Raw genomic sequence first — 25348 nt, forward strand, 5'->3', positions numbered from 1 at the left:
TTATTGAAGAAGGCATTTTAATTTGTCTGTCTGGTGGGAAAATACCATTTGCAATAGCAGGAAAATGAATGTAAATTTTGTTGGAAGTTAGTTTGCTTGTTGCTGCATTTTCTCTAATGGTGACCTAAAAATGTCTGTCAGATCAAATGTGGTAAATATGAAACCATCTGCTCGCGCTAATTATGATCAGCAAAATTTTCAGAGTTACTGATGGAATTAAAAAAATATGCATGTGTATAGAAGAGAAAATACTGGTTGAGATGATGAAATAAAAGTATATATAACTCAAATTTGGTTCTACCAATATCTGCCTCTTCTTTGTTTTCTTCTCCTTCTGCCTCTTTTCTACATCTGTGCCCCTCTGGAGCCTAATTTAACATTTTCTGCCAAGATGTCAGTGCAGCGTTTGTCAAAGTTTGGTTTTCCACTGCAGGAACCTGCTCTGTTGTATCCAGAGGATCCTGGGCCAAATCAGATTACCAGGGAATCTGCCCCCAACAACAACGATAGGTTGGCAGCGTTTTAGTTTGGCTTTATGGGAAGAAGGTAAACACTTCCTAACGGTTGATTGTTCCCTGTGCTATGTTTCACTTACCTTATGCTATATTTAAAATGTGACATTCTAGCTTTAAACATGGTTTCCTCTAATAAGAATTAGCTGTTAACATTCCTAAATTCGGCTAACTTTGGAGGAAATATGAAAACAATCAAAGTTGAATCTTGCAGTTTCAGTTGTCAATGGAGGAGATAATAAATACACAACAATTTAACAATTTTTAAAGCCTTTTCTCTTTCTCACCATGTATCCTGGCCTGAACAGGAGGAGATAAAAATTCTGTGTAAAACTGAGTTTTGTGACATCTTTGAAGCATGTCACCATTCTGAATAGTGCGTCTATATCAGTTTCACTGTTTTCTACTATAATGATTAAATTTACATCCTCATTGTGTTTATTTATGTTTTTATTTTTCACATTTAGACATGACATTTATATGCAGAACATTAATTTAAATTAGTGTTTCAAAGAAATTAGTGTTGCCAGATTAATCAAAAAGTAGGCCAAGCTGTCAGTTTCACCATTAGCTTCCACCGTTGAGTATGCTAGCAGGGTACCAAAGCTCCTTTTCTCTGCTCTGCAGAACTTTGCATCACCTACATTTATTCTGAGTTTGTTACGCCTTTTCATAAAGTTTGCAGTTAGCTTTCAGTCTAAATCATTGATTATAGTTTTATTTCACAACGGTAACATTTGTCTCATTCTCTGTTACACATTAAGTGGATGAAAAAGACGTTTTGGTTCCAAAATAGCTAAATTCCTGTGCTAAAAGGTGCAAATTAAACGGTTTCAGGAAAGTCTGGAGCTATAAAGCAAATTAGGTTACATAATTAATATGTTTAGCGCCACTTTTTGAACAGAAGTTTTACCATCGATAAAAAACAAAAAAGCATCCTGGCTCCACAGGAATCTGTACTGCAAGTGCCAGCAGACTGTAATCCAGAAGTACAGGTTTAGAAATTTATGTCCAGCAGTCCTATCAAGAGAGTAAGATGAGATTTGCCTTCAGGAAGTCTGTAGAAAGAAGTCGGTCATGCTCACACACAAATCAAAAATAAAAACGGGGAGTTTGTAGCAAGAGATTCTCAAAAGTAAGAGCTGAAGATTAAAGGCAATCCATCTGTATGCATAAAAAAACACGCACAATCAATTTGCAGGCTAAATATTGAACCGCAATAATTCCTCCTGTACATAGAGACTCCCTGCTGTTTGATGGGGATGCAGCTTCTGCAAACTGGCACTAATGTGGAGCTCATTTTGGGTTATGCAAAGCCAGGTTGCTAGAAGGACACCATGGTGGGCTGTTTCCACGGCACTTGATATTTCGGTGGAAACACGATGTGGCACTGTTAGTGGAACGGGCAATCAATACGCTGATGAAATGCCTTCATCCTGGATCCCATGCTCTCATAGAGAGAATAATACATCATGTGGGGGCGCAATGATTTCTCAGGCAATAAAAGAAAATAAATCAAACTTGAACAACAGCGGGGGAAAAGAAAAATGTGCTGCCAATAAGTTTTTTTATTATCTTCCACCTCCAACTCTGAGAAAGCTGCCGTGTTTATAAAGAAATGAGAAAAGCAACACAAGTGAATCTGACAGGTTGGAGCAGTGGAGCAAAGCCAGTTACAGACATTTAAAAACTCTGCTGACACAGCAAAGAGTGACCATTGAGACATTAGCATTAGCCATCACCGCAAACCACGATTTTATGGCTTAAATGTTCAATGAAGAGGAGAGCTATTCGCGAAGATTTCTGCCATGAAGGGCGGCCAAATAAGGTCACTCACTCAACTTAACCGGGGATTCAGGTTTCCAAGTTTTCCTTTTATTTAAAATTAAAGAGGCATCCATTTTTCCACGATTGTTTGACGGCTTGTGGCGAATGCGAGGATAAACGTAACCTTCCTTCTGACGTTTGCCACAGGGTCTGGAGTTAAAAGGAGGCGGTGTATCCTCTTCACCACATATATAGGAGAAAATTCCCTTAGAGAAGCCGCCTGACCTCAGATCTGCCACAGACCATGTAACAGGGGTGACTATTGTGATTCTGCACGCATACCATCACCCACTCACCAAAGTCGGAGGCAGCTTTGCTTCCGTAGCTGCAGCAGCTCGGACTGACAGCCGACTTTCAAAGGCTGCTGCTCTCATCGAGCTGCTGAAACTAGTTACAGTGCGTCCACCGCTAAATACTGCAGGGGAATCTCAGGACTCTGCTGTGGCCACTGAAAATGATGTGCGGTGGGGCGATCAGAGCAGGGGAAGAGAGCGAGGTGGAGGGGGAGCAGACCGTGCCCCACGATCAAGGTTGTGCAAGTTCTTGGAAGGAAGGGAAACGGAGTCCAAGGAAAATCATCGTTGCAAGAACTCCTACCTCAAGCTGAGCTGAAATTAAAGAATGCTACAGGGGTTAGAGGAGGTATTGTTTTGGCATAGATGCAGTTAAATTTAGAAAATAAGCAGAATCATGTGCACACATTTGGAGAAACTACCAGGTTTAAACATTTACATATTTGCATTCTTTGAGCGCAGTTTGTTGCTCTTGGAAACCGCCAACTTGCGGCAGGAGGAGAGAGGAGAGAAGGGGGGAAAGGAAAAGATGTCAGCAAGGCCCCAGTAAAAACATACTTCATTATTCTCCGAGCGCCACCGACTCATGCAGCTCGTCCCCGAATCCAAAACAAACACGTCTAACTTTATCCCCAACCTGATAGCAGAGGAGTCGTTCTATGACTTATGACTCCTCTCATCCTATTGTGCGTTTAGATAAACTGATCCTCTACTGTTATTAACAAAACATTTTGATAGTTACTTTACATGTTGGGACTTCAAGTTTGCATGGGGCTGAAACCAGGATTTGATTTGTGGGCCCATTTACCAGCAGGCGCCTCACAGCCACTAACATCTGCAGAAAATTATGCAAAACTGTCTGTTCTCACTTTGTGTTCAATTAACACATTAAAAGATTAATATGAATTTCTAAAATTTTCTGCTTTCAGGAATATGATTAAAACATTTCAATCTGTTTCACAGTGGGGAATAAATTGTGCAAATGTTTTTTCTTTTTTTTATCTGACTTGCTAACAGTCAGTCAATCTAAAACTGAAAGGTTCAAGAAAAACAGTTAAAGGTTGTGTTCACAATGAATATGGTAAAGTTTCCAGTTATGTCCCTAGATTTATTTATGCTACATTTAGCAAGCTAATTGCTAATTTAATATTTAAATGAATCAACAATTCTCTTGAATTTGCTTTTCAGAAAACATAAAATGATTATAAAGTAGGCTTCTTCTTAATTAACCTAAATATGAAGTCTTGAGATTAATCATGTGAAGGGCGTAAGCCTTCTCGGGGCCCCTTGCTGGCCCACTTAATCTTTGGACCGGCCCTGGCTTTGTCTGCATCTGGGAAGTAAAACAGATCAGAACAACTTGGATTACATCTTTACTCTGAAAAGAAAGAGTACTTCATTCTGATAGCGAACTAATTATCCAAAGTAGGAGCAATCAGACATCTCTGGAGAAAAGAAGTGAACGTGTGCTCTAACTTCATAAGACTTGAGACTGAATTAATTACAGATCAAAGTGCTGCCAGTCAGCATCACATCACACTGTGAGAGGAGATGATGAACACAACTGCTAAAGTGGGCCTTTGACTTGTTACCATGCGAGAATCAGGGGGTAACTGATCTGGAGACAACTTGCTAAAAGACCCCATCCGCAAAACTGCTTCCATGTGGCGGTTTCCAGCGCCATTTACGACCAAATGTTTCTTTGTTCAGTTCCAGTGGAGCTGCAATAGTGTAATTTCAAGGAGCATTGGAGGCAAAGACCCGGGTGGGCAGCTAGTTTCTTAAAAACCAGATGCACACATTATCCGTTCATTTCGGAGGAATATTTAGTTTGAGCTTGTGAGATTTCAGATTTGTTTTCGTAACGGTTCTATAAATAGTTGAAATCAAGCACAAAGAAATGCTGTTTTCACACTTTGAGTTGGATGATTCATCTCTGCGTTTTGCTTGAGTTTAAACAGACCCAAATGTCTGATTTGCATGCTGGAACATGCAACAATACTTCTTAAAGCAGTGCAACAATTCAGAATCAATACAATTTATCACATTGCGTCTCACAAAGAGAGTTGCTTGTGCCAAATGGCAGTTTTCATATCGACTTGTGTTATGACTGAGTGTGTGCTTTTGGCAGCAGTTTGTTTGGATTGTTGATAGTTGGTTTATTATGCCCCAGAGCCTGAAAGCTTCATTGTGTTATTGGCTGAACAAATCTATGTTACAGACATTTGAGGCTTAAGCAAAACCAAATTATTTTCCTCACTCCTCTGTCATGTCTGTAGCGTCTGGTCAATTTTACAAATTTTAATCTTCAGCAATCTCAGAAAATCAGATCGCTGCGGCAGTCCTGGAGCTTTTGTGTCCACAAGCCTCTTTCATGAAAAACATTACACAAAAATCAAACCTCAGAAAGTTCTCAAAGAAATGTTTTTTTTTTTTTTTGTTCAGTTTTTCTTTTGTGTGTGCAGCACATTTATGGGTTTTCCAGATGTGGTGGCATTCATCACCTGGTATGCCTGAATAAAAAAAGAGGCTCTCAAAGGGGACATGTGTTGGCTGCTTTTAGAGGGGCCTGGTTTACAGTAAACCAACATGTTTTCAAAACCTTACCAACAATCAAAACCCAATCCCAAGCAAATGGTTAGTGAAACTGAAAAGAGACATCTGAAAACCGCAGAAAAGTTTAAACTCAAACAGAAAGATAGGCTTTTATGGCTTAAAGAAGCACGATACTTTCCCATTTTGAAATGGGATACAAAAGGAATTCAGCAAACATATGAATTTCTGAATATCCGAGCACAAAATCTGAAAAATCAAACCCATTGTATGCATTTGTCGCCCTACTACCGCGATCATTGTGGTCATTTTTACATTTCTGATCAGACACGTCAAAAAAACATGGAAAGGTTGACAGAAATCTGGGTGTTAGGACCAATAATTAGTAGACTTTCTACCATTATTTCACCTAATTTTCAGTCATGTCGCTTTGCATTTACTATGCAGGAAAAACCATGACACAAAAACAATATTGTCCAAGGTGCTCAGTCCCTTCTGCAGAAATCTCTCTTCAGATTGGGAGAACTGAAAAAAACACCATCAGTTCTCCCATCAGCACTAAATGCAGAAGGAATCACACATCCTGAACCCAAAATCTGTGTGCTCTTGATTGATTACTGTGAGTTTGCCCGATCACAACATTCCCTGCACTTCCTGTTTGATCAGTTTGTTGCCTGTTTAGGTCAGTTCCCTTCTGTTGACGGGCAGCGATCATTTTCTTCTCATTGCTTCCAGTGACTTTTGGGTCAGTGCCGGTATCGACACCATGCTGAACAAACCTTTGCATTCCGAACATATTTTACGCTAAAACTGACTTTACTCAACACGTTTCTTTTCTGTTTTCATTTTTGTCTTTTCAAAGTAACATATTTGCTGTGCGCTACCAGTACTAAAGTCAAAACTCTTAGTTTACATGTTGTTTTTTTAAGCTGATACTTGAAAACTTTCCACTGCTCCTCCTGGCTATACAACTCAAGGGACTGCTGACTGTCAGAGTGCACCTTGCAGATTAATCCCATCAACAAAAGGAAAGATAGAGAAGCTACAGTATGTTCCAATTAGCTTCACCGCTCAGTGTCTACTGATCTCTTCCAAACAACTTGACTGCTCCACCTGGATTATCTGCTGGATGTTAGACTGCGTGAGCTTGATTGTGTGAACCTGCGTGCACAATGTGCATGCAAGTGTGTGATTTAATTAAAGTTTGAGGCAGAGTGGGAAAAGTTTGATTCAGCATTGGCAGAGTGAAAAATTGTCTCGTTTTCTTGTCTTGGTTTCTGTGTCGACTCTTATCGCCCTTTAAGCTCGGCCACTGCACAGGTTATCTCCAAATTACAAACAGAACTCATTTATTCTTCAATTGAATTAGGTCCTGGAGAGAGGACTTGCACTACCATCTCTTCTTTATGAAACAGCCCCAACAGCGCTGGCTTTCCACCGACACAATGATTAAACCGCAGCGCAGCCTGGATCAAATACCTCAATCAGAAAGTGCTGCTTGTTCTCTTCCTTTGTCTCACTAACAATTCCTCTTCCCCTTGGTCTCTCTTCCCTCTTAAACCCCAGCAACAATGACACGAGGCTTCTGCAGAATGTATTCCTGGCAACACAATGCACAGCTTAACCGAAACACCACCAGGTGTAAAAAATACAAAAATGCACCTCCTACCATATCAAATTCAACAACCCACAAAATTAATTAAAAAGTTTTCTGTAATTGTTCCAAAGCTTCATGGGAATGATTGCAAATACAACATCACCACCTGACACCTTAACTTTTTACTAATTGTAAAAATTATTCTACTCTATTCTGAGTGATTTATTTACTACACACAGTAGTACTGTTCCCAGTTTTGAGTCAAAACAGTTTTTTTTGGGAAGGAATATTGTAGTTCTATTGCTAAAATGTTGCTAATCCAGTGTTTTATGAGTATTCAATCCCATGGTTGAAGTTACCCTGGCAACAATCACAACCTCTTGTAAGGTTGGGTACCACAAGCTTTGCTCGTCTGTTTTTGTCTCCCACTCCTCAAACGTTAATTTATTGGTGCTTTTAATCCAGACTGACATCTAATCTCATTTTAGCTGAGCACTTTGGGTTAGGATTATGTTAAATGACAAATCATCATCCTACTGTTAGCGTGTCTTCAGTCAGAGGGCTCTTTGGAATCGTTGCATGACTGACTGCTACAGGACATTCTTCCTGTCTACAGCGTCCACAACTCTTCAGACGTTTGGATAATATGATATGACGCCATTTAACTTTCCTTTGGGATCAGTTAATTAGTTTTTAATTGAATTAAACTGAAATCTGTCTCATAATAAGTTTATAATATAAATAACAATGTAGGCACTGTGTAAAGCTTAAAATTCCCAAGAAGTTAGTCTCTTACTTGCAAAATGAAAGACAAAACTGATGTAAAAATCTAGATTTCACTTTCTAGACACAAATCCAGCTCACATCGTGTCAATCATTCTTCCTGAGCAGACATCTTGATTAAAACATTGAAGAGCAAATGAAAATCTGTCCTTTCCTGAGATTTATAAAAGCATTATAGAGGACATAAATAATTCTGGATCACATTTCTGGCTGCTGTAGTATTAATGTTTGATGTTTCTCGTATACCTCTAAATGCAAGTGGAACTGAACAGTCTTGTTTTCCTACAATGCTGAAACATCTGGTTCCCCACTGCACTCACACACGTTACAAATGCAGACACGCTACGCTGTAGCATCCATCCGTTTGTGAAAAACAAAACAAAAATAAAAACATTGATTATCAGGTTCTCTCTTCATTCTCTTAGAAAACTGAAAGCCACAGCTGTGACAGATTTCTGCTAAGTTTGACAAAGCTGTGGAAAAAAAGCGGCGAGTTGCAAGTTCAAGCCCCCGGATCTAGAGGGTGATTGTATGAGAAGATGTAAGCGAAAGAGGAATGATCACAAAAGATGACTCTAAATTAATTTGGATTCAGAAAGTGCATTTTCTGGTATTGCGGTTGTTGGAGCAGAAACAAAAATGACAGCAATTAACTAAAAACGAAACACAGAAGCACTAAACTGTCTTGTAATATTAGTGAATACTTTCCTTCGGCTCTTTTTAAAAAAAAAATCTATTCACTACTATTTAAGAAAAACATATTTTCTTCCTTTCTGTACTTCTTGTGTCGTTACATTCGCATGTGATAAAATCTTAAATGGTGGAGAGCTGCAGGTGATATTATGGTGATTATTTGCTCGTATCAAACTGCTGTGTGTTTGCTGTACGTTTTTATTGCACACAAAGACAGGCCAATGTAAGTAACTAGGGCACAACATTGTTTCTGAAAGACACAATCTTTTGGGCACTTGTTGAAAAACTGCCATACTGGAGTAACAGTGTTGACAGTGGTAGGGTTGCTGGTTTGAATTCCCATTTTGTCTGTCTCAGTCGTTGTCTTTGGTGCATGGTAGCTATCAAACTGCCCCAGGGAATCCATGGCTACAGCGTAGTAGCATTCCTTTGAAATACTGAATGTCTGAGCAGCAAAGTCCGTTAAAGACCCGTTGTTGTTGTATCCACCTTCCAGACCGATCAGGCCATCTGTTTCAGAACCAAACACAGAGAAGCAGCATTCAGTTGTATACTACTGTAATCTGGAACCAAGTTCCAGAAAAATGCAAAAATGCTGAAACACTGAGCTGCCTTCGATGAATAAGAACTGAAAAATCATAAACTGTAGTCTCTCTTTCAACCTGCTATTGTTTCCTCTTACAATGTGATATCTATTTCTTGCTTGTTATTTTGTTTTCCTTGCTATACAAATAAAATTGCCTTGCCTAACCTTGATGTTCTACAAAATGTGATTAATTTCCTCGTGTTTAGTGCTACGTGACGCATAACTATTTGGAATGAATCCCAACGCGTGCAGCATCTTTAGATCCAGTAGTGACTCATATAGATTAGCAGCAAAATCATAAGTAAACACAAAATGTCAAACCAATGAGAAGAACGAGAAGCTGCAACCCTATAACCCTCTAAATTTTCACAATTTTAGTAAGAAACCAAGCTTACTAAGACTGAGACTAATAGGATACTTAAACAATTATCCTCCATTGTCCTTTTGTTGTTCTTGGAGCTGAAATAATGAAGTCAAACCAACATTAACAGCAGAAACGACGGAACAGAGAAATTGAGGCACAAACAGCTTGCATGGTGTTACATGAAATAAAAAACTCCTCTAGCATAGAGGATTCTACACTGAATCTGCTTTTAGAGAATGAAGAAATGATCACCACAGGAGTTGCATCAAAGCAGAAAAAGAGGAAAATATGAAGCAGGACTTGATCCAGAGGTGTGAAGGACAGTTTGAGAGAGCGTCCTCAGCCAAGGCCCTTTTGCACAATTTCAAATGGATCTGGATCAGCAGTCAAATTTTAAATGCTATTTCCATTTTTCAGCCGTCCTCACTGCACTTTACTGAACTTGGACTTGAGACGTGATGCTTTCCTTAATGTAATACACAGTTGCACCTTACCCATCTGCTGGCTCAGCAACTGGCTGAAAGAAAGAATACACTTTCCACTGACTACCAAAAAAAGACACTTTGGTTGCTCAGAAATATTTTCTGGTCTCAAAAATAGACCTTAATTAGCATGTTTCTCAATAATCAGCCAAATGTAGCCTGACTATCTCCGTGAAGGGGCCAACTAATTAACCTTCTAGCAACTTTTTAAAAAATACTATTAAATTTAAAGAGTCTCCTGTGGTTAATTGTACTAAAATAAAAAAAAATAAACTTGAACTTCAAGCAGTTTTAAGCCTGACCTTTCCCCATCCGTCCGTCCATCCATCCATCCATCCATCCATGCAAATTGAATTATTTTGACCACTAAAGGCTCATTTTTCACCATCTGAATAGTAACTTTAAGTTCTGTTTTATTCTGTACTATTCACTGAGGAAAGTATTTTCTATCTCTTTGGAAATGTTGTTTTCTTCACCATCTTGTCATTCACATTTCGTCTTTCTGCTCTTCTGCACACAGCAGGTAGCCTGGTTGCGGTTTTATTAGGATCAGGCTGGAGGATCCTGTTATTTGGGGCAACTGGAAGTGCTGCTGTTAAAATCAGTTTGAAGGCAACAGAAAATGAAAAGCAAAGCAAAACTCCCCCACACTACCCGTTTCTTGAACTCGCCATTTTTGGGTTTTTTTGCCACATTTTCTCCCTCACCAGTATGAAAACGACAAAGCAAAGACATTCGGAACCTCAAGATCCCAGTGGCGAAATGCTGCAGAGTCAAAGTTGCAACATGGAAAGATAAATCTTTGTGGGTTCATCAGCTTAAGCAATCCCATTCACATTAACGCATTGTCGTCTTGCCAATAAGGCAAACATCGCTTCACCTCCTCCCATGTAATTATAATATTAGGGGAGCTTTAACGCAACTTGGCTTGTTAGCCAGAAAAGCTGCGGTTCCCGAGCCCGGCCCACTGTGGTTTAGCTCAACCAATAAAGCTGTTTGTGCCTCACAAGAAATGTTTGTGCAGTTGAAAACCCCACTGACCTGATTGTTCAATGTGGAGCATATACTGCTTTTATAAATATTGCTTTAGATTTATTCCTACAGCACTTCTTGCTTAAGAGACCTCTTGTCTTTGATGACTGCCTCGCTCCCCTCCTCGGCTCTCTCCCTCTGCTCCTACATCTGCTTTCATTTTTCTCGCAGTGTATGACAAACAGCAAAGAAATTTCAGGCTGTGGTCATCCTAAGCCAGTCGCCCCTCCTCCTGCTTTCTCTTGGCAGGATGGCTCGTGTCTCACATTTAATCATGAATGCTTCGCCAGGCAGCTGGGCCTGAGGGAGACTCAGAGGGGGAACGGTGGAAACCTGATCTGGTAAAGCAGGCCGTGTACAGTGAAACCTTTTCATAAAGACTCAGGACTCGGGCCCTAACACAGCCATTATTGGAGTTTTATCAGGGACCAAAAAAACAACAACCAAAAACGAATGTCCAACATGTTTCAAGTCAAACTGGCAAATGGTGGCAACGGAAAAAGCACAAGGTTTAAGCAAAGCAGCCGGACCACATTAAATAGCAAATTAATTGAACAGATGGAAAAATGAAATCCCCCTCTCTGGGCATGCAGTTCCCATTTTTTGCTTTATTTCTTGCATCAGGAAAGTGACTCTTTTCCACCGAATGAAAATAAAAACATTGCCAGGACATATGGCATCTATTTAGCTTTCCAAATTGAAAGTGCCACCAGTGGCCAGCCCCACATCACAGTGTCAAACATTTTCTTTCTCATCCATCCCTGTATAATTTCATCCTCAAAGAAAAAGCTTTAAGGGAAGAGATAATTGAGTGGCACATGAACCTAATCTTTTCTGCAGAGTCTCCCGAGGGCCCTGGGAGTGACAAAACTCTTCATCTCGCAAGTCTCAAAGGAGGAAAATTCTCTTAATCTCACACTAGACTCAAATCAGAACACTGGCGGATAAAATCTACCTTCATTTGGTCCATTTGCTCTCTGACAAGAGCAAATTACCCCAACGGTGCTTCTAAAGTCAAAACCATGTGGTTGAAATGGTTTGAAGGTTGCAATGTACCCTTCTGTATCATTGTAACGTTGATAGATGCAAGAGAAAAATTAAGTCCATATTTAGTCAAGAGAGATGAAATACACAGCTAATTAAGTTAGATATATTTAGAACACCTTCCAAGCAGCTTTCACAAAGTTAAATCATAGCAAGTTAGAAAAAAGTGATTACAAAATACAGTCCAGTAAAGTCAAATAAGGTACACCAATCGTCTTCTGCTGCTTCTTAAACAAATCCATTGACTCCACAGTGTTTTAAATTCAAGGACAAAAAATTGAGAGTGCCATGTCTCCGTCACCTTTAGCTTTAGCATTGATTCCAGGACAGATAAAAAAAAGAAATCCCAAAGCAGCTGACCCCAGGGTCCTGACGATGACTTACAGCTGTAGAAGTTCAAAAATGTATAAAGGTTCACGACCAAGAAAAGCCAAACCAGAACCTTTAACTATATTCTGTTCTCAGCAGGGAGCTCAGAGCAATCACTATTGATGTGCTACGGTAGCGCTTGGAGGATCAAATCAAAAGGCTGCTTTTAGGACAGGCTGTGCACAATTTGGGGAAGTTTTACTGAGGCAAGTAGAAGAGAATCACAGTCATTTTTGGGAATGGAAAAAAGAAAAGGATGAGCAACTATTTCAGTTTCAATATGCAGGATTGCAGCGCTCAATCTTCTAATAGTTCTCAACAGATAAAAATTAGATCAAATATTGTCCCTTCAGAAATCAGTTTCAGTGCTCCACAATCTGAAAGACCAAAGTCGTCAGCAGCCGTTCAACTGGATGAAATTACCAGGCAGGTTTAAGCATTTCAAACGGCACTGACATAGTAAAAAGTTGAAAATCATCAGCACTGCAGAGATGAAAGAAATGACTGAAAAATTATAAAAGGAAAGCAAATGAAACACAAATAAATGAGGGCTAAGGTGACAACTCGCTAGAACTGCATGGTTAAAACAATGAACGGTCTAAAGTTGGGGTCTCTAACTCAACAGCCACTCGACTAGAACTTGGTACCCCTGACAAACCGACCCAGACATGCCTGCCTAACATTTCAGTACTGAAGAATCCACATTGTGTCAGAGAATGTCACTGAAACTCTGGACAAAAATGTCAGGTACTTGATTCAGTAGAGTTGGCTCCACAGAATGGATCCAAGATTTCTCCAAGATGTTAAAATGAATTATTCTTTTCAGAAAAAGTTTCAAGAGTTTAAGAGATAAAAAATGTGGAGATGGTGTGGTAGGTACTGAGTTTTCTTAAAAGTAAACAAATGCAAGTATTTTTAAATTATGCTGAAGCCTGAAAGTGTGCATTTTCCAATCAAAAACCATACAACGGCCTTTCACCAAAGGCCATAGAAGACATAAAACACAAAAAGTCTCCATTGAAAGGAAAATATAATAATTCCTGCCCAATGTGTTCAATCACCAGGGGGACAGCAGCTCAAGAGGAGGTGGATTGGGCCTGTAACCAATCGATTAGAGCCACATGTACTCGATGCTAACGTCCAAGCAAAGGCGTATTTTTATAGCATTTTGGACAATACACATCAACAATAACGTTATCAGGTCTCGGGATGATCAAAACAATAATCGAGCAAACAGATCTGAGAGTATTAAAGACTTTACATATGTTCTGTATTGGTTATTGTGTATATTCCTCCCATTTCTTCCAATGTCTCTTACCAAACTCCCCCTGCAGTCGTAGACTAAAAGTGATACGTTCCATCAGTTTAATGGAACGGAGATAATGAGGCTCATGGTGGGAGGGTCTTTGCACAGCCAGCATTTTGTTATGGTCTTTTTAGCAGACAGTAGGCAAATGTTCAAGAGAAAAGTAGTGAGATGGTCTGGAAGATAGCCCAAAAACATTGATGTGAATGAGTAGTCGATGTTAAAGGCTAATATTTCATAGATTATTTTCTTTACTGCCACCCAGAAGGGTCGTGTAGATGGACAGGTCCAGTAGGACTGAATTTAGACTTTTGTTTCAGTATTATGAAGAAGCAGATGATGATTTTCCAACTGGAGAGATGTTAGCTGATGTTGGAGTTAGAACGGTGTTGTATGCAACTCTGTGCTCAAATGGTTGAGCATTTCATGGATGCATATCAGCCAAACTACTACTTTGTGCTGCACTGACAGGTGTGTGGAAGCTGCCCTGGCAGAAAGGAAACACATCTAAGTGACCAGCTAGCTCATTAAACTTGCTAGTAACCATTCAGGTTGTGGGAAATTAAGAAATTTGTATTAAGAAATGTAGGCAATCAGTTCACTCGACTGGGAAATGTGGGAGTCTTTACTCGTCTCGCCTGGTGACCGTGCAGCTTACCACAATCAGCTTGTGAATGTGTGAATGAATTGTAGTGCAATAAGCTTTGGAGTCCTCTGACTTGATTAATCGCCATGTTGTTACAATAAGCATTAAAGTATCCATCGAAAAGATTTCTCCAAATATAGCTTTGGTTGAATTACGCATCGCAAAAGCATGCGACAGGGTATAATCCTTTACATTTTCATTTTTGCTGGTTCTTACCATTTACAGCCACAAATTTCTTGGAATTATTTTTTTTTCAAATTCAGCACCCTGTGTCATTCAGGCTGCAGAAATTCAAATTGAGCCTTGTCCAGTGAAACTAATTGCCACCGCTGGGCTCTAATGTTTGCCTGTCATGACTTAGAAGAGACATCTGTAGTAAGTATGTCATTACGCGCTCCTACACCCACAGCTGACAAAACCATTCCACGGGAGACCTCTGAGCAGACGCTGTGTGTGGGAATCATGCCGGCCCGACCCGGTTCAAGGTAAGGCTTTTATTCTTTCAAATATTTTCAGGCAGGTACAGAAAGCTGCGCCGATGAAGGACAAGATGTGATCCACATTTCAGCATCAGTCTAATAAGACAGCAACCAGAGACGCAGGCTGCCATCATCATGAAGGACCTTCATAATTACAGTGAAGTGTAAAGTTTTAATAAAGGGAAAGCCTGAGAAAGATAAGCATGTGGCTGATAAAAGAAATATCTGGAGGCAAAAAAATAAATAAAAAAATGCACAGATCAGAATCAATACATACTTGTGAGGAGGATCATTAATTCTCTGAAGCTCTCTGATAGATTCAAGTACTGCTATCATGCTCCTGTGCTCACTATATAGCTAAACATCCACTTTAAAGACGGATGAGCAGCTCATTGTAAAAGTGATGAGAGTTTATTTTGACTTTTCGAGATGTTACAAGTTTGTTGCATGTTTTTCGTTTTACGTGTGTAACCCATCTGTGCTCGGCTCTGGTCCAGGAGGTTGACTTCACGACAAACACATTCAAGCTCAAAAGAGGAAATCGAGCCGCTTCTGCCCCAAAAACATTAAATAAGTTACAATAAATAACCCTAAACAAACCACAAAGCAACGGATCCCAATGAGCAGTTGTACAATTAAACATAGCTAAAATGAGTAACGCTAATAATGATAACAGTTTAAAAACATAAAACTACTCATGAAACACTGCATATGATCAAATTTGTCTAAATATCATATTTGTGAACGCAGAGCTGATTCTGATACAGACCACAGTTACCGACGGCAACAGATGGGGGGAGCTGTCAGTTACCGGTTGCTACGGTAACCACCAACTGTCAAGAGCAGAGCAACCGAACTGGAAACACCAATAAGTGTTCGGAGAAACAGCTGGTTGACTGAACAAAATAAACTCAAAGAACTAACAAACTTCGCGTCTATAATATTGTTAAAATATTATATTTTACATATCTTAAACGTGTAGTGTGGATATTTCTACAGCATTTCTGAGTCAATATTCAGTAGATCCACAGATTTATCTTGGGGTATTTTATCAGCTTCACACATCTGGAACATGAACCTTTAAAGTTTTGTCCAGTATCCTTCGAACTCAGGCAGATTGGATGGAAAACATCTGCGGACGGCAATTCTGAGGTCTTGCCACTGATTCTCAGTTGGGTTTAGAGCTATACTTTGCCTGGACGATTCCAACGCATAAAGGTGCATAAAGGTGCAGCTGAATTTTAGCTCTGGCTGTATGTTTGGGGTCGTTGTCCTGCTGAAAAATGAGCCATGAGCCTTAAGTGTTTTAAAGGTTTTCTGCTCTGCATCCCCAGAACCAGAACCAAACATGGAGAAGCAGCATTCAGCTTCTATGCACCACAAATCTGGACAAAACTTGGAGTTGGCTTTGATTAGTGGTAGGTGAAACATTGATGAACATTTTTATGTGTATTTGCTTCAAGATTCTCATGATGGCATTTGACAAAATGTTATGTTTACTGCTTGTTTCATAATTAATGAATGTGTTATTTTTTTAGGAGACACTGACTTTCTCAATATTGCTCTCTAACAAACCCCTGAGTTGTATTTTTAATAATTAAATGGCTTCAATTAAATCTATTTTAGCCATTACAGTAAAATATGGGGAATATAAACGCATGACACACTTTTATTAATTTTTAATGAAACATTCGGAAAACGATCAATCACTTTCTTTCCCCTTCTTAGCTCACAACTTTCTTGTTGCTCTGTCATGGAAAATATTAATAAAACAAGCTAAAGGTTATTTCTAATGTGGCAAAAATGTTTAATGTTTCAGGGGGAAAACGCTCCTCCAGCAGCAACTGAACAGAAAAAAATCACTGGTCTTTTAATTAAAAAAAAAAAAAATCAATTATTCAATCAGTAAACAGGTTGTGATGAAAACAGCCAAACAGCAGGAATAAAGACATTGTTCTGATTAGTGAAAGGGACTTTCCCCTGTGTGTTTAGATGCATAAAAATACTTTTTGTTTGTGCTTTTTTTAAAGGAATAATTCTGTCAGCTGCAGACAGAGAGAGAGAGCGAAATCTAGTTTTAACATCAGTTTCTCTTTTGTACTTTTTTCTCCTGAAACAAATGGGCATTGTGCAGGAATGACTCAACTGGGCAAGATTTCCACCAAATGATTGCTGCTCTCCTTCATTCTGCACTCTCTAAACTGAGCGTGCTCTTTATTTATGCTTTGTCTGAGCACTCCCAGCCTGATGAACACAGGCACTGAGTGACAATGCCAACAAATTAAGAAATACAAACCCCTTCTCCCAGTTGCTCTGCTCCCTTTAAAGCAAAAACTGTATTCTCGTTCCCCCACCGCAACCCATCTCATCAATCAGAGGGAGCATCGGGTGAAACGTTCGAACCCAATCCAACTCCTGCTCTCTGCTGTTTCCACAGCCTGCTGACACTTTACCAGATCTGGGAAAGACTGCCCTCTTCCTCTGCAACTCCTCCTAATACATTTAGGAATATTAATCTGGACCTGCTTAAACAACTGCAATCAAAAGGGCCATTGTGCCCTTAAAAGAAAGACACAATTATTTTAGCTGGAATCAAATTTCCTCATAGTTTTATTTTTTACCGGGCTCCATTTCCATCTTAGATTTATTTTCCAATCATTGGAAAAGACCAAATAATGTGAGCATAGTCTTTTGTTTTTGCCCGAATCGCTCAAGCAGAACATGATCTGCGGAGAATAATCAGGAGAGAATATTGATATAATAGAAATGCTGTAAAAGCCAGGTCTCTGTCCCACAGGATCACCTCATTCTGACATATAAACCTGCAGCAAAATCATTATGAAGCAAAGGCCCTTGTCTTCCATCACGGCTCTCCCGCGTCAGGCCGTAATGTACCCTGCAAACTTTCAATACCTTTGTAGCATCTGCTTTTTTTTTTTTCTTCTTCTTCTTTTTGTGGCAAGTCATGAATTCAATAGAGAAAGGTCTCTCTCTAACACAATGCATCACCTGATTGATGGCCATTTCTGAAAGAACTGCCAGAACAAAACAAGACCCTCAACTCCAATTCCCTCTGAGGCGATGAGTTTTGTCGGGTGTCAAAATGAACAAAAATAGCGAGCAGAAGCTGATTCATTCTGACCTGAAAATAGATGATGGATGAAAACCGCAGGAGAAACACAGAGCGGCACTGCCTTGTGAGGATGAAAAAAATATCACCTGGCAGACGAACAGGTACTTAATTATGAGGTACACAAAGTCGCATCAAGCTGCTTGACAATAATGTTTCCCCGAAACACTAATAGAACTGTCTTAGCTCAAATAGGCTCTTCTACTCTGATACAACATTGTGTCACTCAGATGATAAAATGGCAAATGAGACCAATAATATGTAAATTTATTACAGAGGCAGGCAAATTTGGGGGCACCTCTCAAAAATCCTTAGAATAAATGCATCTTTTAATGCAATAACATAAATAAATATTTTTAAAAAACTTATTTTGAGTACATTTATTCATCCATTCATCTATTGTCTCTACCCGTATTTCCGTACAGGGTCACAAAGGAGCTGATGCTCATCTCCAGCGGTCATTGGTCGAAAGGCAGGATACACCCTGGACAACCATGCACACACACTCATGCCTAAAGGTAATATGGAGACACCAGTTAATCTAGCAGTCATGACTTTTGGACTGCAAAGTTCATGTAGAAAGATCCCAGGTTGGGATTTGACCATCTTGCTGCAAGGCAAGCATGCTACCAACCGCACCAACGTGAAGTCCGAAAAATTTCACTGATTAAAAAAATAAACTTTGTATTTTTGCCAAAAACAACTCTACGTCCAAGGATTAGGAGCAAGGACTCCTTACAATCCTTTCCAGTCACAAAAGCTAGTTAAGATACCATAAGTTAGCGCTTTTGCTAACTTTGAAAACGTTTGGTGCACTTAGCTTCCCCTAAATCAATTTGTCTAGATAAATTCTAAAGTAATAATTTACTTTCCTGTTTGCAAACTTTTGATTACTAAGAATTCTTATTGTCCTCTTAATTTAGAACATGTGAAGATTGTTTACACACCGATTCTGTTTCCTCTCTTCCCTTTCTCTCTTTTTGTCCCCAATAATTTATTTTATACAAGAAATACACAGGAACAAAATCAAACACAAATAGTAAAAGAACAAAACAAAAGCATGAAGTCAATACCTAAGAGGACAATAGAACATGTTAACTATAATGTCAAAATGTAATTGGTGCTCAAGGGTTAGCACTTTAGCATTAGCTTCCAGTGAATACCCTGTTGGTGTAGCGCTTTAGCATTAGCTTCCAGTGAATACCCTGTTGGTGTAGCGCTTTAGCATTAGCTTCCAGTGAATACCCTGTTGGTGTAGCGCTTTAGCATTAGCTTCCAGTGAATACCCTGTTGGTGTAGCACTTTAGCATTAGCTTCCAGTGAATACCCTGTTGGTGTAGCACTTTAGCATTAGCTTCCAGTGAATACCCTCTTGGTGTAGCACTTTACTGCTACTTAGCAAAAATAGATGGTTAAGAGCCAAAAAACCTTAAAGACAGTTTCACAGAAGATAGCTCAAGTTTTATGAGCAAACTGGAATGTTTGTTATTAAAATGCTCATCTGAGAAAACCTCACAGCTCTACATGTTTAGGTATGTGAGAACAAGACTTTCTTTTCTCTCTCTTTTTTCTCTTGCATTCCTCCCAAACAACTTCTAGGCTTGTATTTTGTGTTTAATGGCCTTTATGGCGAGTTAGAAAACCCAAGATGCTGCTGTTGCAGTTTTTCAATAGTTAGGGATGGAAAATTATACCCTCATTTTTCATGATCGTTAAAAAAATTACAATTACTCATCCTGTTACAAGGCAGCTGTGATAAGTTACTTTTTATTGTTACCTGTCATGTTACTCATGTTACTTGCCACTGCAGTGAACAAAGACATGGAATTAAATCTTCAGTCAATTTCACCCATCACTGCAAACGGTGAGTTTTGTAGAGTTTAAATCATCCTCCACACTGTGAGGTGGCGAAATAAATGTGGTCTCTGAACAAACAGCTTTGTGGCCGGTGGCAAAAAAAATGTACCCGTGTCTTTGCAGATCTTCAATCAGCTTTAATGGCAAAGAAACCTGAGCAAATGCAAAACTACTTTCCCCCCCAAATTTAAGACTAAAAAAAGCAATAAACCAACATTCCCCCTAACCTTCATACTTCAGTGCTCCATCTTTGGTAGCAACAAATGCTATCAAGTGCTTACAATACTCTTGTTTACTCTGCAGCATTGTCTAAATTTCAGCAACACTGGATGAATTTTCAGCATGGCTGTCATGTTCATGCTGCAGAATCAATGGGATTTAAGTACAGGCTTTGATTTGGCCACTCAAAACTGAGGGAGCACTGATCGTCCCCAGCTACGCCAATTCTGGGCGATCAGCAATCCACCAATACTTAAATGTGAAAATAATCTTATCCAGATTTATTTCATCTACCTTTGCAAAGAGCCAAAATCAGCCACGTTCCCCTTTTGCTCTGACTGTGCCAGGAAAAAAACAAAAATCAGTATCAACAGGTCAGCTTTTTAAAGATCGGTGATCGGCCAGAAAACTGCAGTTGGTGCACTCCTAATCAAAACCTTATTTGTTTGAGTCACTAAGAGGTGAACTTGCTGGTGTTTCATGAGTCAATAGCCTGGTATTTGTTTGAGCTAAAGGTCACGACCTCATGGTCAAGGTTCACTCAATAACCTGAGGTGTTCCAGGTTGCAAAGCAGACCCAGAAAACTTTCTGTTCACATAATGTGAAAAAAAATGTATGTTGTGAATACAAGGGGAATTCAGAAATCAGACAGGACCGTACTGAACAAGCTTTCTAAAGAGGTGCACCCAAAAGAGAAGAGATTATAGGTTACACAAATATTAATTTAACCACTTCAAACAAAAGAAACGGCAGAAGAGGAGAGTAAGTGCTGCAGCAGTCAAAGTACAGGCCTCAGAAACGGCATGGAGGGCAAAGTGAAGTTGATCCTGAAGTAAATACGGTTTTTATTTTTGCATCAACAATAATTCTATATGTTTGCCCTTGAACATGTCGAAGGAATAATTTATTATCACAGACTTTGATCTGATTTTCAAATTATCTCCCCTCAGGGGTTGAACAAATAAAAGTTTACTAAAACATGTTCTAAGTCAGGTTAGCCACAAAGAATTTACCTGAACTCCATCTCCAACAAGTCAAAACACCATTTTTACTGCTGCCCTGAAGGGTATAGTTATGGAGTCACACCATCTGTGAGGAGGTTGTTTAGCTGATGCACTGTTGTGTCCCACCACTTTTTTGTGTCTGTGAGAATGGACATTTATTGAACACAACAATTTATCTGTCATTGCAGGGTGCAAGCCTCCTTCCATGTTTTCTTTTCGAGATAAAACCGCAAAAGTAGACAGCCCTTCTTGAAACTATGGGCTTCTTTGAAAAAGCTTGAATAGCAAATGAAAAGAATGTTCTCTGCTTTAAAACATGCAATTTGTTGCTTTAGATGAAATAAGTAAAGATGGCGGTTTGGACTGACTCAAACATGAGTCAGTGGAATCTAAATTGTTTACGGGGAGCAGAAACAAGAAGCACGTGTTTGGTACGATGCACAAACCTGCACAAAATCCAGAAGCAACCCGGAGGATTCAGAAACTAAAGGAAGCAAAAAGGACACACTGTACTTCTGTTTTTACATATTGAACAGTGTAAAGGGTATTTATTATTTTCCATGGAAGCCAGTTAACTTATCCTGTTCTGATAGTGTATACACGTATTATAAAACACTTATTATCTGCATTATTTCCCATGTTAGTGGGTGGGAAGTAGCTTTGGACTGCAAGTGAAGATGTCCTCAGAGTTAATGTGTTAGAAGCAGAAAAATGGGCAAGCTTAAGAAACTGAGTGAGTTTGACAAGAGTCAAATTGTGACGGCTAGAAGACTGGATCAGAGTCTTGTGGGATGTTTCCCATCTTAAATGTTTTTTTTTTTTTGTGAAATCAACCTTTTCTAAGTTTTACCTCATGTTATAATGTTATTCCCTCATCAAAACCAGACGTGGGGTGTTTGATTTTTTTCAGCCATGTTTGAGAAATCCTTAAATAATCAGGGATGCCTAAATGCTTTGTTCCATAAAGCTCGGAGCTGCAGTTTCCAGCTGAGTTTCTGAATCTCTCAGCTCCTCTAGACTAGCGGCAGCAGCAATTTGCAAACACCTTGAGGAAATGCAAGACTGCTGAGCTCATTATACAAACTACTTCCCAGTCCAACGTTCTTACAACCTAAGAACAGTTGTAGACGACATAATGATGTAAGGTTGTCATTTCCTGCTGAAAGCGGCGTGCCAGAAAGAGCAGGAGCTTCTTAAAGAGACAGAGACTAATTTCTAGGAGTCAAATTGCAAAGTAAATAGCATTTTTAATAAAGTATATAGCATTTTTACATCAACTAAAGGTAACATAGTCACTGGATTATCCTGTAAAAATACATAATATTGCCCCTTTAAATAGCCAGTACAGTATTTATCAAAGTCATCCAACAAAGGGAAAGTTCAGAACTCAGCTGGACTGTGTGGTTTGATGTAACAGATGAGCTTCTGTAGCTCAGATTGTTGTTGGACCAGTCGGGGTTCACATCCTGACCCTGTTTCAATTCATTTTGCTGTTCCAGAGGCCAATAAAGAAGGTGGCCTGGTCTAATCAGTCACATTGCTTATCTAAGGAACGCACAGCAGCAGGATGCTCTGCAGAGGAACGGCAGCATCACGCTGCCTCCACCAGCGTGATGCTTGAGGCAATGTTGTGCTGGGAAATGTAGGTCCTGCCATCCAAGTAGATATTACTTTGACACATCCCACCTGCTGGAGCATCGTTGCAGATAATGAACGTCCTTTCCTGGACAGGCTGCAGCCTCTTCTGGCTGGACAATTTGCCCGGCTACAAAGCGAAAATGCTAAGCTTGTTAGAGGATTGCATTGCCCTTATAAACAGGACAATAATAATAGTCTTGCTCTCCGAATCCCAAAGCACTGAATCAAGTCAAGACATTTTCAGAAATGAAGTTTGCCACAAATGTATTTTAAGAATATATTTGAAACACAGAGTATGGCTCTTTAAGATGTCATTTCATTTCTATGAGATTCTGTTTTTTTAAGACATTGTAAATATTGGTGAGCATGAACCTGGTTTATTTTTGAAAAGAAAATGAAAAGCAAACCCACATGAGTTGCGTTTTGGGATGCTTTTCATACACAGCAGACAGATGCGTTGCAGTGATTGTTCTGTAATGTATTTTACTGGCACTACAACCACCTGCAATGCTGCAGTTTGGGGCCCCAGGGCCACTTACAGGAAAACACCTTTCAAACCTCTCATTGAAATGGTTCCAGATGAACAGCGATGCAGTGTGGCCTCTAAACTCTTCCTATAAACAATGCAAGACACATAGTTAATTGATTTTACTATAAAAGTGCTGTGAAAGATTACATATTGTCACACTTAAATGTATCATATGATCAAACAAATCAGACTCAGATAAGAAGAAATACAAAAAAAAAAAAGGTTTTTAAATGATGGGTTTTGATTGTTGGACACAAATTATACCAGAATCACATCTAAAGTCTCACTGAACTCCAGGACTTTTGGGAGAATTGTCTTTTTCAAAGTGTCCAGTTAAAACTGACAGCAACTCAGAAAAAAAAAAACACAGTCAAACATGGTGGTGGTAGTATGGTGATCTGGGGCTCTTTTACTTTACTATTCTGCTTTCTACTACAAAATCCTGCAGAAGACGGGCTGGCTATCGGTTTGTTATTCTGCAGGACAATGATTCAAAGAACAGCAACAAGTCCACAAAATGAAGGTTATGGAGTGGCCCAGTCAAAGTCTTGACAAAAATCAGATTCAAATTTTGTAATGTGACAGAAAATAAAGAAGAGCAGACCAAAGGGTGGCACAAGCAGGTATTGGGTTTCATTTATTTTTTTTTAGGTAGAACATGTTTGTTTGCATAACACATTAGTTAAATTCTCTTAGAGAACTGAAGGCTAATTTTATTCAGTTTAGTTTTTCTCTAATTACAGTGTAGTTTAATGCAGTTATGCACAATTCTGTATTTTTGAGCTTTATTCCATGGTATGATGTTGCAGAAACATACCTGGAGTGTTTCATTCATTCATACATGTTTGTAAAACCCTTGAACCTGATGGAGGCCATGGAGAAGCATTGTGAGATCGGAGGTTCTTAAAGAGACAGAGTCCAATTTCCAGGCGTCAGGTACGGATATTATGAAGTCAAATCTCTTTTAAGTTATTTTTGATATGTACAATATTTCCATGACAACTTGAAGTTACTTGAATGTGCTATAAAACTGCACTAAAAATACACAATACAACAAAACAAAACAACAGCAGGAGATAAAACAAAATCTACAAATACTTTTTCACAGAATTTTACGTCATCTTATTAATGAAAGAAAGTAAAAGTACAAGAAATGCCTGACAAAGATGGTAGTGGAAAAGGAAACCTGATCCGTGGGTAAGGACTTGGCATAGCTGACATTTCTTTTATGTTCAAAGTGGGAGTTTGCTTTTCTTTAGCATGTTCTTGTCAAAGAACAATTGCTTGTGAAGCAATCAGCCGAACTGCTGCTGAATGCCGACTATTCAAACAGGAAGCTTTTACCCCACAGGTCCATTCATTAGAAGAAGGAAAACCTGTTAAATCAACACAATTGTCTCATGTTACCTATTGACAAGACACTTCAAGGCAGGAAGTCTTTCTGTCGATAGGTTGAGTGAGTCATTCTTATCTTTTTGTTCTGCTTTTAGACGGCTTCGGGACGGACATGCAAGACTGCGCACCAAAGTTTCCGAGTGTCACTGGGCTTACTGTGATTAAACGAGCTTTTCAATGCCATCTATAATTATATCAACACAAATACGTGTGGGAAATGCGCACGGAAATAAGTGTTATTGTGAGCTGATGAGAGATTTCCAATTAGCCACGTTTATAGGAACAAACTCAAACCTCTAAGTTCCCTGATGGTCTTAAAACGTTCATGTTGTGGCAAAGTACAAAGGCTGTGAAAGTAATCTGATGAAACTTCAGAGAGTGTGGATAATACAACACAGACACCACAATCCACTCATTTCCAAGTTATAAATAAATAGCGACAAGAAGGAAAATTAATCAGAACTTCTCTTTAAGGCTGCATCTTTGGCCGGCGTCTCGGCAAAACAAGATGTCAAAGCCTTTTGGAGAAAGGCTCAAGCGATTATCAGCCTTTATGATTGTCATGGAAAGACAGACATGAAGGAATATGTCATCAGACATGGTTAGCATTTAATTATGCTGAAGCGGATCTGACTTTGATCGGCAAATTAAATCTTAAAACAATAAATGAAAATCCAATCCGTCATAAACCACAAACACGAAAAACAACAAATGCTTGGTAATTATTTCTATTTTAGGAAATTACTTTGCAAAGCCAAACTACTTTCTAAAAGACTTATATTCACTCTGATGCTTTTAAAATGACTTGGCGACGTAGATTTACCAACGCAGATCGCCTCTTTAAAGTATTTACAGCCCATACATTTTCCCTTATTTTACCAGCTTGTAGCTTTAATGTATTTTTCTGCTATTTTATAAGACAGAGCAACACAGCATGCTTTTGGTGATTTTCAACATTTATTTAAAACAAAAGTCTAAAAAGTTTTAATTTGACCCTTTTATGGTATCT

At 39.1% G+C, this 25348-nt stretch overlaps 1 protein-coding gene and 1 long non-coding RNA gene across 5 annotated transcripts in view; both read right to left on the reverse strand.

Moving 5' to 3' along the window:
- nectin1b (nectin cell adhesion molecule 1b) overlaps nt 1–25348 on the reverse strand; it is a 239319-nt gene that overhangs the window by 80200 nt on the left and 133771 nt on the right. The gene's annotated exons all lie outside the window — the stretch shown is intronic.
- On the reverse strand, nt 3838–15130 carry LOC106935278 (uncharacterized). The gene is made up of 2 exons (XR_001421873.1): nt 15039–15130; nt 3838–3965 (listed from the first exon to the last, which is right to left on the reverse strand). It is a non-coding gene; the product is annotated as an uncharacterized LOC106935278 (long non-coding RNA).

This window comes from Poecilia latipinna, unplaced genomic scaffold (genome assembly GCF_001443285.1).
Source record: "Poecilia latipinna isolate Pla-1442-1.1 unplaced genomic scaffold, P_latipinna-1.0 Scaffold5, whole genome shotgun sequence".
Lineage (NCBI taxonomy): Eukaryota > Metazoa > Chordata > Actinopteri > Cyprinodontiformes > Poeciliidae > Poecilia > Poecilia latipinna.